Source organism: Dipodomys merriami, unplaced genomic scaffold (assembly GCF_024711535.1).
Source record: "Dipodomys merriami isolate MVZ:Mamm:240054 unplaced genomic scaffold, mDipMer1.0.p SCAF_46, whole genome shotgun sequence".
In the NCBI taxonomy this organism is placed as follows: domain Eukaryota; kingdom Metazoa; phylum Chordata; class Mammalia; order Rodentia; family Heteromyidae; genus Dipodomys; species Dipodomys merriami.
In genome coordinates this window covers 10,818,352-10,834,049 of record NW_027206024.1, presented here as the reverse complement: position 1 = coordinate 10,834,049, position 15,698 = coordinate 10,818,352, and positions in this window count along the sequence as shown.

Sequence of the window (15,698 nt, the reverse complement as noted above, 5' to 3'; positions counted from 1 at the left end):
CGTTACCCTCACCCTCACACTCACCCTCAACCTATCCCTAACACTAACCCTCATCCTAACACTAACCCTCACCCTCACACTCACCCTCATCCTAACCCTAACCCTAACCCACACCCTCAGCCTAATCCTCGCCCTAAACGTAACCCTAACCCTTACCTAACCGAAAACCTCACACTCACCCTCACCCTAACCCTAACCCTCACCCTCACACTAGCCCTTACACTAACCCTAACCCTAACCCTCACCCTCACCCTCAACTTATCCCTAATCCTAACCCTAAGCCTCATCCTAACTCAAAACCTAAACCTAATGCTAACCCTAAAACTCACACTCACCCTAACCCTCACACTAGCCCTTACCGTCACTCTAAAACTAGCCGTAACCCTCAAAATAAACCTAACCTCAAGCTAACTCTATCGCTACCCTTCAGCCTAAACCTCACCCTCAACCTAACCCTAACCCTAATCCTTCCCCTATCCTAACCATAACCCAAACCCTCACCCGAACCCGAACCCCCACCCTAACTCTAACCCCAACACTAGCCCTAACCCTCAACCTCACCCTAAACCTCACCCTAATCCTAAACCTCACCCTCAAACTTACCCTCACCCTAATATTTACCCATACCCTAACCCTTACCCTAACCCTAACGCTAACCCTCATTTAACCTTAACCCTAAACCTAAACCTCACCCTCACCCTAACCCTCACCTTGACCTTTACCCTCAAACTAAACCTAACCTTAACCCTTACCCTAACCTTCAAACTAACCCAAAACCTAAACCTCATCCTAAAACTAATCCTAACCCTAACCCTCACCCTCACCCTGCCCTAACCCTAACTCTCACCCTAACCCTAACCCACACCCTCACCCTCCCCATCACCATCAGCCTAATCCTAATCCTAACCCTAATGCTAAACCTCACCCTCACCCTCACCCTAACTCCAATGCTAAAGCTAACCCTAAAACTCACCCAACACCTCACCCTAACCCTAACCTATCCCTAAACCTCACCCTAACCCTAACCCTCACCTATACCTCACCCTCAACCTAACCCTAAACCAAACCCTAACCCTCACCCTAAACCTCACCCTAACCCTAACACTAACGCTAACCCTCATCCTCACACTAAACCTCACCCTAACTCTTACTCTCACCATAACCCCAACCCTAACCGTAATCCTCACCTTAACACTAACCCTCAACCATACCCTAACTCTCAACCTCACCCGAACCCTAGCCCTCACCCTGACATTCTCCCGATCCCAAACATTAACTCTAATCCTAAACCTAACCCTCACGCTCAAACTCACCCTAAACCTAAACCTAACCCTAACCCTCACCCTCACCCTCACCCTAACCGTCTCACTCAACCTAAAATTCACCCTAAACCTAACCCTAACCCTCTCCCTAACCCTAACCCTAACCCTCAACCTAACCCTAACCCTACCCCTAACTCTCACCCTCACACTAAACCTAAACCTAACGATAACCCTCACCCTAACCCTAATCCTCACGCACACACTATCCCTCACTCTCACCTTCACATTCACCATCACCCGAACCCTCATCCTCTCCCTAACACTCAACCTCACCCTAAACATAACCCAAACCCTAACCCTCACCCTAATCCTAACCCAAACCCTAACCCTCACCCTAACCCTCACCCTAACCCTTACCCTCACCCTATCCCTAATCGTAACCCCAAACATAATCCTCACACTAACCATAACCCTCACTCTAACCAAATCCAAACCCTAACCTAAACTTCACCGTCACCCTGACCCTCACCCTTTGCATAACCCTAACCCTAACATTATTCCTAATTTTAAATCTCACCCTAAACCTAACCCTAAACCACAGCCTCACCCTGACCCTCACCCTAACACTCAACCTCACCCTCACACTAACCATCAACATCACCCTAAACATCACCCTAACCCTAAGCCTCAACCTAACCCTAACCCTAACCCTCACCGTAAAGATAACCCTCATCCTAACCCTCACCCTAACCACAAAGCTAACCCAAAACCTCACCCTCACCCTAACCCTCACCCTAAACCTTATCCTCACACTAACCCTAAGCCTCACCCTAACCCTATCCCGGCACCTCACCCTAACTCTCCACCTAAGCCTATACCTAACCCTAACCCTAACCCTCACCCTAACCTTTACCCTAACCCTAACCCTCACCCTAAACGTAACCCTCATTTAACACTATCCCTCACATTAAACTTAACCCTAACACTCACCCTAACCCTCAACCTCACCCTCACCCTAATACTTAACCCTAGGCCTAACCATAGTCCTTACTCTAATCCTAATAGTAACCCTCAGCCTCAACCTAACCCTAATACTAACCCTCACCCTCACCCTAAACCTAAAACTCACATTCACCCTAACCCTCACCCTTACCCTTACACTCAACCTAACCCTATCCCTAACTCTAAACCTAAACCTAACTCTCACGCGAACACTGAAATTCACCCTAACCCTCACCCTCACACCAAAAATCACCCTAAACCTAACCCTCACACTCACCTTAACCCTAACAATAACCCTCACCCTAACCCTAAACCTCACAGTAACCCTCACCCTCACCCTCACCCTAATCCTAACACTAACCCTCATCCTAACACTAACTGTAACCTAATGCTAACCCTAAACCTCAACCTCACACTAACTGTCAACCTAAACCTTACCCTAACCCTAACCCTAACCCTCACCCTCAACCTAACCCTCATCCTAACCCTAATGCTAACACTCACCCTAACTTTAACACTCACCCGGACCTTTACCCTCACCCTAACCCTTATCCTAACCCTAAAACTTACCCTCACACTAACCCTAACCCTAACCCTAACCCTCAGCCGAACCCTCATCATAACCCTAATCCTAATCCTAACCCACAACATCACCATGCCCTATCCCTAACCCTAACCCTAAAAGTAAACCACACTCTCACCCTCCACATCACCCTCAGCCTTACCCTAATCCTAACCCTAATCCTAACACTGACCCTTACCCTAAACCTAACTCTAATGCTAAACCTAACCCTAACACTCACACACACCCTCACCCTAACCTTAACCCTATCCCTATCCCTCACCCTAACCCTAAACCTCACCCAATACCTAACCCTCACCCTCACCCTAAACCAAACCCTAACACTCACCCTAACCCTCACCCTAACCCTAACACTAACCCTAACCCTCATCCTCACCCCAAACCTCACCCTAATCCTTACTCTCACCATAACCCTAACCTTAACACTAACCCTCACCCACACCCTAACTCTCAACCTCACCCTCACCCTCACACTCACCCTAACACGCTCCCTAACCCTAACACTAACCCTAATCCTAAACCTAACACTCACCCTCAATCTCACCCTAAACCTAACCCTCACACTCAGCCTCATCCTAACCCTCACACTCACCCTAAAACTCACCCTAAACCTAACCCTACCCCTCTCCCTAACCCTAACCCTAACCCTCAACCTAACCCTAACCCTACCCCTAACCCTCTCCCTCACACTAAACCTAAACCTAATGCTAACCCTCCCCCTAACCCTAACCCTCACCCACACCGTAACCCGCACCCTCAACCGAACCCTCAAACTCACCCGTACCCTCATCCTCACCCTAACCCTCAATCTTACCCTAAACATCACCCAAACCCTATCCCTCACCTAACCCTCACCCTAACCCTTACCCTCACCCTATCCCTAATCGTAACCCTAACCAAAACCCTCACACTAACCCTAACCCTCACTCTAACTCTAATCCTAACCCTAACCCTAACCTTCACCCTCACCGTCACCCTCACCCTCAGCCTAACCCTAACCCTAACACTATAACTAACTCTAACTCTCACCCTCACCCTCACACTAAACCTAATGCTAACCCACACCCTCACCACTACCCTCACCCTAACCCTCACTCTCGCCCTCATACTAACCATCAACCTCACCCTAAACATCACCCTAACCCTAACCCTCACCCTAAGCTTAACCCTAGGCCTCACCAAAACGCTAATCCTCATCCTAACCCTCACTCTAAAGCTTATACTCACACTAACCCTATACCTAAGCCTAACACTCATACTAACGATAACCCTAAACCAAACCCTATAATGACACCTCACCCTAATTCTCACCCTAACTCTAACCCTAACCCTCACCCTCACCCTAATCCTATCTCTAAACTTAACCCTTACCCTCAACCTAACCCGCACCGTCACCCTAACCTGCACCATAAAACTAACCCTCAACCACACCCAAACCCTCACTCTCACCCGAACCTAACCCTCATAAGAACACTCACCCTCACCCTAACCCTCAACCTCACAAGAAATATCACCCTAACCCTATCACCCTAACCCTTATCCTAACCCTAAACCTAATCCTAACCTTCAAACTAACACAAACCCTAACGCTTTCCCTAAACCTAACCATCAAACTAACACTAACCCTCACCTTAACCCTTACCCTAACCCTAATCCTAACCCTCACAGTCACCATCACCCTAACCATAACACTCATCCTAACCCTAAGGGTCAACCTAATGCTAAACCTAAACCTCACCCTCAACATAACCCTCACCGTAAACCTTACCCTCAAACTAAACCTAACCCTAACCCTCACACTAAACCTAAAACTCAACCTAAATCTAACCCTAACCCTCAAACTAAACCTAACCCTCTCCCTAACCCTAACATTACCCCTCAGACTAACCCTAACCCTAAACCTAACCCTAACCCTAATCCTCACTATATCCCTAACCTTAACCCTAACTCTCACCCAAAACCTCAACCTCACCCTAACCTTCATGCTAACACTAACCCTCACCCTAACCCTTACCCTCACCCTAACCCTAAACCTCACCCTCACCCTAACACTCACCCTAACCTTTACCTACAACCTAACCCTCACCCTAAGCCTAACGCTAAACCTAAACCTCACCCTAACCCTAAACATAACTCTAACCCTAACCCTCACACTTACCCTCATCCTAACCCTAAACCTCAAACTAACTTTTACCCTCAACCTAACCCCAACCCTAACCCTAAACCTAACACTCACACTAACCCTAACTATAATCCTCAGCGTAACCCTTATCCTAAACCTAAACCTAACCCTAACCTTCAAACTAACACAAACCCTAACCCTAATGCTAACCCTCACACTAACCGTAACCCTAACCCTCAGCCTAACCCTCACAGTAACCCTAACCCTAACCCTAAACCTAACCTGCACCCTAACCCTAACCCTAACCCTCAACCTAATGCTAACCCTACTCCTAACCCTCACCCTCCCACTAAAACTAACTCTAATACTAACCCTCACCCTAAAGCTAATCCTCACCCAGACCCTAGCCCTCTCTCTCACACTCACTGTCACCGTTACCCTAACCCTGACCCTCAACCTCACCCTCACCCTAACCCTCAAACTAGCCCAAAGCCTCACACTAACCCAAACAATCACCCTCGCCCTCACACTCAGCCTAACCCTTAAACAAACCCTAATCCTAAACCTAACCCTCACCCTCACCGTCGCCCTAACCCTAAAAATAACCCTCAGCATCACCCTCACCCTCACCCTAATCCTAAACCTAGCCCTAACCCTACCCCTCACCCTAAACATCACCCTAACGCTAACCCTCTCCCACACCCTGAACCACACCCTAATCTGAACCCTAGCCCTCACTCTAGCCCTCAACCTCACCCTAAACATCAGCCTCACCCTCACCCTAACCTTAATCCTAACCCTCAACCTAACCCTAAACCTCACCATCAGCTTAACCTACACCCTAAACCTAAATCTCACCCAAAATATAACCCTCTACCTCACCCAAACCCTAACCCTCACCTGAACTCTCACCCTCACCCTAACCCTCAGGCTCACACTAAACATCACCCTAACCCTAATCCTAACCCTCACTCTAAACCTAACCCTAACACTAACACTAACCCTAACCCAAACCCTTACCTAACCGAAAACCTCACCCTCACCCTCACACTCAACCTAACCCTCACCCTCACCGTAGCCCTCACCCTAAACCTAAAACTCACCCTAACCCTAACCCTAACCTTCACCCTAACCCTAAACCTAACCCTCACCCTCAACCTCACCCTAGCTCTAACCCTAACCGTAAACCTAACCCTCAACCTAACCCTCACCCTCACGCTAACCCTAACCCTAACACAAACTCTCACCTTCATCCTAACGCTAACCCTAACCCTCAAACTCACCTCACCCTCAACTTCATCCTAAACCTTACCCTAACCATAAACCCAACCATAACCCTCACCCTCACCCTAACCCAAAACCTAACCCCAACATTCACCGTCACTCTCACTATCACACTCAGTCTCACCCTAAACCTCACACTCAACCTCACCCTCACCCTAACCCTCACTGTCACGGTAAACATCACCCTAAATCTAACCTTCAACAGAAACCTAACCCTTACACTAATCCTAACCCTAAACCTAACCCTAACCCTAACCCTAACCCTCACCCTCACTCTAACCCTAACATTAAACTTAACCCTCACTCTAACCTTAACACTTACCCTAACCTTAACCCTAACCCTCACACTAACCCGCAACCTAAACTTATCCTCACACTAACCCTAAACCTAACGCTCAACCTCAACCTAACCCTAACCCTAACCTTAAACCTAACCCTCACCCTAACTCTAACCTTTACACTAACCCTAACCATAACCCTCACACTCTCACCCTAACCGTAACCCTAATGCTAACCCTCACCTTCACCCTCACCTTCAACCTAAACCTAACCCTGAACCAAACCCTCAACCTAACCCTAAACCTTACCATTATCCTAACCCTACCCCTCACCCTAACCCTCACCCTCAACCTAACCCTAACCCTAACCCTAATCCTCATCCTCACTCGTAACATAACCCTCAACCTCACCATCACCCTCACACTCACCCTAACCCTCACCCTAAACCTCACCCTCACCCTAATATTCAACTTCACCCTAAACATAACCCTAAACCTAACCCTCGACCTAACCCTAACCTTTACCCTAACCCTAACCCTAACCCTCACCCTAAACTTTAACTTCAGACTAACCCTTACTCTAAACCTAACCCTAACCCTCACACTAACCCTAACCCTCTCCCTAGCCCTAACCCTACACCTTACCCTAACCCTCACCCTAACCCTAAACCTCACCCTAACCCTAACACTAAACCTAAACCTAACCCTCATCCTCACCCTCACCATCAGCCTAACCCACATCCTAAACCTAACCATAACCCAAAACATAACCCTCTACCTCACCGGAAACCTCACCCTCACCTGAACCCTCACCCTCACGCTAACCCTCATTGTCACTCTAACCCTCACCCTAAACTAAACCCTAACTCACATTCTAACCCTCAACCTCACCGGAACCCTCACCCTCACCTGAACCCTCACCCTCACCCTAACCCTCAGCCTCACCCTAACCCTAAACCTCAACCTAAACCTCACCTTAACCCTAATCCTCACCGTAACCATAAACCTAACCCTTAACTAAGGGAAACACTCACCCTCTCCCTCACACTCACCCTAACCCTCACCATCACCATAGCCCCCACACTCAACCTAAAGCTCACACTAACCCTCACCTCACCCTAAACCTAACCCTAACCCTAACCCTCATGCTAACTCTTACCCTTACCCTAACCCTAAACCTAAATCTCAACCTAACCCTAACCCTTAATCTAACCCTCAAACTCACCCTAATCCTAACCTTAACCATAACTCTCACCCTAACCCTAACCCTTAACCTAACCATAATCCTAAGCCTCACCCTAACCCTCACCTTAACCCTAACCCTAACACTAAAACTCACCCTAAACCTAATTCAAACTGTAACCATCACCCTCACCCTAACCCTCACCCTAACCCTTATCCTCACACTAACCCTCACCCTAAACCTAACCTTCACCCTCACCATCAACCTAACCCTAACCCTAACCCTAATCCTCACACTAACTCTAACACTTACCCTAACCCTAACCCTAACACTCACACTAACCCTCACCCTAACCCTAAAACTAATCCTAAACATCACCCTCACCCTCACCCTTAACCTTACCCTAACCCTAACCCTCACTCTTAACCTAACCCTAACCCTATCCCTCACACTAGTCGTCACCCTAACCCTAACTCTTATCCTAAACCTAACCGTAACCCTCACCCTAACCCTAACTCTAACACTCACCCTAAAGCTAACCCTTACCCTAACCTTAACACTAACCCGAACCCTAACCCTCAACCTCACCCTCACCCTAAACTTAACCATAACTCTCACACTCACCCTGACCCTAAGCCGAACCCTATCCCACACCCTCACTGTCACCCTCACCCTAAACCTCACCGTCAAACTCACCTTCACCATAACCCTCAAACTAACCCTAACCCCCACCCTCACCCTAACCCTAAACCTAACCCTAATCCTCACCCTAACCCTCACCCTCACCCTGAACCAAACCCTCACCACCACTCTCACCCTCACTCTCAAACTCACCCTCACCCTAACCCTCAACCTCACCGTAAACATTAACCTAACCCTAACTCTCACCCTCACCCTAACCCTAACCCTAACCCTCACCCTAATCCTAACGATAAACCTTATCCTCACGTTCACCATAAAACTCACCCTAAGCTTTTATCCTCATACTAACCCTAACTCTAACCCTAACGCTAACCGTCACACTATCCCTAACACTCTCCCTAACCCTAATCCTACCCCTCAACCTCACTGTCACCCTAAACCTAACCCTAACCCTTACCCTCACCCTAACACTCACCCTAACCCTAACCCTAAACCTAAACCTAACCCTCACCCTAACCCTAACCCTAACCCTCACCCTCACCCCCACTCTAACCCTAACACTAAACTTAATCCTCACTCTAAACTTAACACTTACCCTAACCCTAACACTAACCCTCACACTAACCCGCACCCTAACCCTTATCCTCACACTAACCCTAACCCTAACGCTCAACCTCAACCTCACCCTAACCCTAACTTTAAACCTTACCCTCACCCAAACCCTAACCCTTACACTAACTCTAACCATAACCCTCACACTAACTCTCACTCATAACCGTAACCCTAACCCTAACCCACAACTTCACCCTCACCATCAACCTAAACCTTACCCTGAACGAAACCCTCACGCTAACCCTAAACCTTACCCTAAACCTAACCCTACGCCTCACCATAAACTTCACCCTCACCCTAACCCTAACCCTAACCCTAACTTTCACCCTCAACCTCATCATCACCCTCAGCCTTATCATAACCCTAACCCAAATCGTAACCCTTAACCTCACACTCACCCTCACAATCACCCTAAACCTCACCCTCACCATAGCCCTCACCCGGGACCTAAAGCTCACCCTAAACCTAGCCCTAAACCTCACTCTTACCCTAACCCTAACCCTAACCCTTACCCTAACCCTAACAATAACCCTAACCCTAACCCTAATCCTAATTCTAACCCTCATCGTAACCCTCACCTCTACCTAAAACTCACCCTAACCCAAATCCTAACCCTAACCCTCACCCTCACTGTCACCGTCACCCAAACCCTGACCCTCAACCTCACCCTCACCCTAACCCTCACACTAACCCTAGCCCTCACCCTAAACCTTACATTAACCCTCACCCTCACCCTCATACTCAGCCTAACACTTAACCAAACCCTTATCCTAACCCTAACCCTCACACTCACCCTAACCCTAATCCTAAAAATAACCCTCATCATCACCCTCACTCTCACTCTCACCCTAACCCTCACCCTCAACCTTACACACCCTCACACTCACCATCACCCTAAACTTCACCCTAACTCTAACACTCACCCTAACACTAAACCTAACCCTAACCCTCACCCTCACCCTAACCCTAACCCTAAACCTCACTCTAAACCTAATCCTACACCTAACCATCAACTTAACCCTAACACTAACCCTCACCCTAAAACTCTTACCCTAACTCTAACCCTAACCCTAACCCTCATCCTAACCCTAACTCTAACCCTCACCCTAAACCTAACGCTTACCTTAACCCTAAACATAACCCTTACCCTTACCCTAACCCTAAACCTAACCCTAAACCTCAACCTCACCCTCACCCTAAAAGTAACCCTAACTCTCACACTCACCCTAACACTAATCCTAACCCTAACCCACACCCTCACTGTCACACTCACCCTAACCCTCACCGTCAACCTCACCTTCACCCTAACCCTCAAACTAACCCTAACCCTCACCCTAAACCTAAGCCTAACCCTCACCCAACCCTATCCCTAACCCTCACCCTCACCCTCACCCTAACCCTAAACTTAACCCTAATCCTCACCCTAACCCTCACCTCACCCTAAACCTAATCCTCACACTCACCCTCACCCTCACCCTCACCCTAACCCTCACCCTCAACTGCACCCTCACCTTAACCCTCACCCTCACCGTAAACATCACCCTAAACCTAACCCTCAACCTAAACCTAACCCTAACCCTAACCCTCACCCTAACCCTAACGAAAACCTTACCCTCACGATCACACTATAACTCACCATAAGTTTTATCCTCATACTAAACCTAACGCTAACGCTAACGCTAACCGTCACACTAACCCTAACCCTCTCCCTAAACCTAAACCTACCCATCAATCTAACCCTCAACGTAAACCTAAACCTAACTCTCACCCTAACCCTACCCCTAACCCTCACCCTCACCCTAACCCTCACTGTAACCCTAACACACACCATAAAGCTAACCCTAAACCACACCCTAACACTCACCCTCAACCTCACCTGAACAGTCATCCGAACTGTAAACCTCAGACTCACCCTAAACATCATCCTAACCCTAACCCTCAATCTAACCCTACCCTAACCATCACCCTAACCCTAACACTCAAACTAACCCTCACCCTCAACCTAATCCTCACCCTAAACATAACCCTAACCCTTACCTAACTGAAACCCTCACCCTCACCCTCACACTCACCCTAACACTCACCATCACCGTAGCCCTCACCCTAAACCTAAAGGTCACACTAACCCTCACCCTCACCTTCACCCTAACCCTAAACCTAAACCTAACCCTCACTCTAAAACTCACCGTAACCCTAACCATAACCATAACCATAACCCTCACCTTAACTCTAACCCTTACCCTAACCCTAACCCTAATCCTAAATCTCACACTATCCCTAACCCTAACCCAAACCTTCAACCTCAACCTAACCCTCACCTTAACCCTAACCCTAAAACATCCTCACCCTAAACCTAACACTAACCCTAACCCTCAACCACACCCTAACCCTCACCCTAAGCCTTATCCTCACACTAACCCTCACCCTAACCCTAACCTTCACCCTAATCATTATCCTAACCCTAACCCTAAACCTCACCCGCACCATCAATCTAACCCTAACCCTAACCCAAAACATCACCCTAACCCTAACACTTACCCTAACCCTAACCCTAACGCTCACACTAAACCTCACCCTCACCCTAACCCGAACCCTAACCATAACCATAACCATAACCCTCACCCTAACTCTAAACCTTAACCTAACCCTAACCCTAACCCTAAATCTCAACCTATCCCTAACCCTAACCCAAACCCTCAACCTCACCCTAACCCTCACCTTAACCCTAACCCTAACACTAATCCTCACCCTAAACCTAACACTAACCCTAACACTCAACCACACCCTAACCCTCACCCTAACCCTTATCCTCACACTAACCCTAACCCTAACCCTAACCCTAATCTTCACCCTCAATCACCGTCACACTCAGCCTAACCTTACCCCTAACCCTAATCCTAAACCTAACCCTCAACCTCACCCTAACCCTAACCCTAAACCTAAACCTATCCTTCACCCTCAGTCTCACGGTCATCCTCAACCTTACCATAACCCTAGCCCAAATCGTAACCCTTACCCTCACCCTCACCCTCACACTCACCCTAAACCTCACTCTCACCATCTTCCTCAACCTAAACCTAAACCTTACCCAAAACCTAACCCTAAACCTCACTCTTAACCTAACCCTAACCCTAACCCTAACCCTAACAATAAACCTAACCCTAAAACTAATCCTAACCCTCACCCTAACCCTAACCCTAACCTTAAACCTAAAACTCACTGTAACTCTAATCCTAACACAAACCCTCACCCTCATTGTCATCGTCACCATCACCCTAACCCTGATCCTCAACCTCACCCGCACCCTAACCCTCACACTAAACCTAACTCTCACCCTAACTCTAACCCTAACCCTCACACTCCCCCTAACCCTAACAATAATGCTCACCATCACCCTCACCCTAACCCTCACCGTAACCCTAACCATTACCCTACCCCACACCCTAAACTTCAACCTAACCCTAACCCACTCCCACAACCTAAACCTCACGCTAACCTGAACCCTAACCCTCACCCTAGCCCTCACCCTCACCCTAAACATCACCCTCACACTCACCCTAATCCTAACCATAACCCTAACGCTAAACCTAACTGTAACCCATACCCTCACCCTCACTGTCATCTTAACCCTCACCCTAAAACTAACCCTAACTCACAACCTAACCCGAACCAGAAACCGAAACCGAACCCTCACCTAACCCTCAGACTCACAGTAAACATCACCCTAACTCTTACCCTCACTCTAAACCTAACACTAACCCTAACACTAACCATAACCCAAACCATAACTTACCAAAAACCTAACCCTCACCCTCACACTCACCTTAACCCTCACCCTCACCATAGCCCTTACCCTAAACCTATACCTCAACATAACCCTAACCCTAACCCTAACCCTAACCCTCACTCTAAACCTCACCCTAACAGTAACCCTAACCGTAATCCTAATCCTAACCCTAACCCTCACCCACACCCTCACCCTCATCCTATCCCTTACACTAACCGTAACCCTAACCCTAACCCTCAATTTCACTGTAACCCTAATGCGAACCCGAACATTCACCATCACCGTCACCTTCACCCTCACCCTCACCCTAACCCGCACCGTCACCCTAAACATCACCCTAACCCTAACCCTCAACCTAACCCTAACCCTTACACTAACCCTAACCCTAACCCTCACCCTAACCCTAACCCTAACCCTAATGCTAACCCTAACACTCAGCCTCACCCTAAAGCTCCCCCTAACCCTTATCCTCACTCTAAACCTAACCGTCACCCTCACCCTCACCCTAACCCTAACCCTAATCTTAACCCTCACTCTAACCTTAACACTTACTCTAACCCTAAACCTAACTCTCACACTAACCCTCACCCTAACACTTATCCTCACACTAATCCTAAGCCTCACACTTACTCTAACCCTAAACCTCACCCTCACCCTAACCCTAACCTAAAAGCTAATCCTCACCGTAATCATATCCCTTACACTAACTCTAACCCTAACCCTTACACTAACCATCACCTTAAACCTAAACCTAACCCTAATCCTCACCTTCAACCCCACCCTCACCCTAACCGTAACTTGAACCTTAACCTCAACCTAACCCTAAACCTTACCCTAACCAAAACCCTAACCCGAAACTTAACCCTCACCCTCACCCTAACCCTAACCCCAACATTCACTGTCACCCTCACCCTCACCCTAACCCTCACATTCGCCCTAAACATCACCCTAAACCTAACCCTCAACCTAACCCTAACACTTACACTAACCCTAACCCTAAACCTAACCCTCATACTAACCCTAACCCTCAACCTAAACCTCACACTAACGCTAACCCTAATCCTTACCTAACTGAAAACCTCACCCTCACACTCACACTCACCATAACCCACACCCTCACCATGGCCCTCACCCTAAACCTAAACCTCAACCTAACCCTAACCCTAACCCTCACCCTCACCCTAACTCTAGCCCTAACACTAACCCTAACCCTCACGCTAACCCTAAACCTTACCCTAAACCTAAACCTAACCCTCACTGTCACCCTAACCCTCAACATAAACCTAACCCTAAACCACACCCTAACCCTCACACTCACCCGAACCGTCACCCTCACCCTAACCCTCAGCCTCACACTAAACATCATCCTAAACCTAACCCTCAACCTAACCCTAACCCTAAAACTAACCCTCACCCTCAACCTAAACCTCACCCTAACCCTAACCCTAATACTTACCTAACTGAAAACCTCACCCTCACTCTCACACTCACCCTAACCCACACACTCACCGTAGCCCTCATCCTAAACATAAACCTCACCCTAACCCTAACACTAAACCTCAATCTCACCCTCACACTAACCCTATCCCTAACCCTCACCCTAACCCTCACCCTAACCATAACCGTAAACCTAACCCTCAGGTTAATCCTCACCCTAAACCTAAAGGTAACCCTAACTCTCACCCTCACACTAAACCTCAACCTAACCCTTACCCTCAACTTGACCCTAATCCTAATCCTAACCCTCACACTAATCCTAACCCTCACACTAACACTAACCCTACCTCTCGCCCTAACCCTCACACTCAAACTAAACCTAACCCTAACCCTAACCCTAACCCTCACCCTAACTCTAACCCTAACCCTCACTCGAACCCTCACCCTCAAACTAACACTCACATTCAACTTAATCCTCACCCTAACATTAACCCTAAATCTTTCTTAACCGAAACCCTCACTTTCACCCTCATTCTCACCCTAACCCTCACACTCACCCTAGCCCTCACCTTAACCCTAACCCTATCCCCAACCTTAATCTTCACCCTCACCCTCACCATCACACTGAGCCTAACTCTAACCTTAATCCTAGTCCTAAACCTAACCCTCAACCTCACCCTCACCCTCAACCTAACCCTAACCCTAACCTTCACGCTCAACCTAACCGTCACCCTCAGCCTTACCATAACCCTAAACAAATCGGAACACTTACACTTACCCTCACCCTCACACTCACACTCACCTTAAACCTCACCCTCACTATATCTCTCAACCTGAACCTAAACCTCACCCTAACCCTAAACCTAAACCTCACTCTTACCCTAACCCTAACCCTAACTCTAACCCTAAAACTCACCCTAAACCTAATCCTAACCCTAACCCTCACACTCACTGTCACCGTCACCCTAACCCTGACCCTCAACCTCACCCTCACGCTAACCCTCACACTAACCCTAGCCCTCACCCTATCTCAAACCTAACCCTCAACCTCACCCTCACACTCAGCCTAACACTTAACCAAACACTAATCCTAACCCTAACCCTCACACTAAACCTAACCCTAATCCTAACAATAACACTCACCATCACGCTCACCCACACACTCACCCTAAACCTCACCCTCAACCTCACCCTTACCCTAACCCTCACATTCACCCTAAACTTCACCCTAACCCTAACCCTCACCCTAACCCTCATTCTAACCCTAACCCTAACCTCACCCTAACCCTAACCCTCACCCTCACCCTCAGCCTCAAACTCAGCCTAACCCTAAACCTAACCCTAACCCTCACCCCCTCACTCACACTAACACTAACCATAACACTAATGTTAATCCGCACCCTCACCCTCAACCTTACCCTAACCCTCACCCTAACAATAACTGTAACCATAACCCTAAACCTAATCATACGGCTAACCCTAACACTAACCCTAATCCTAACCCTA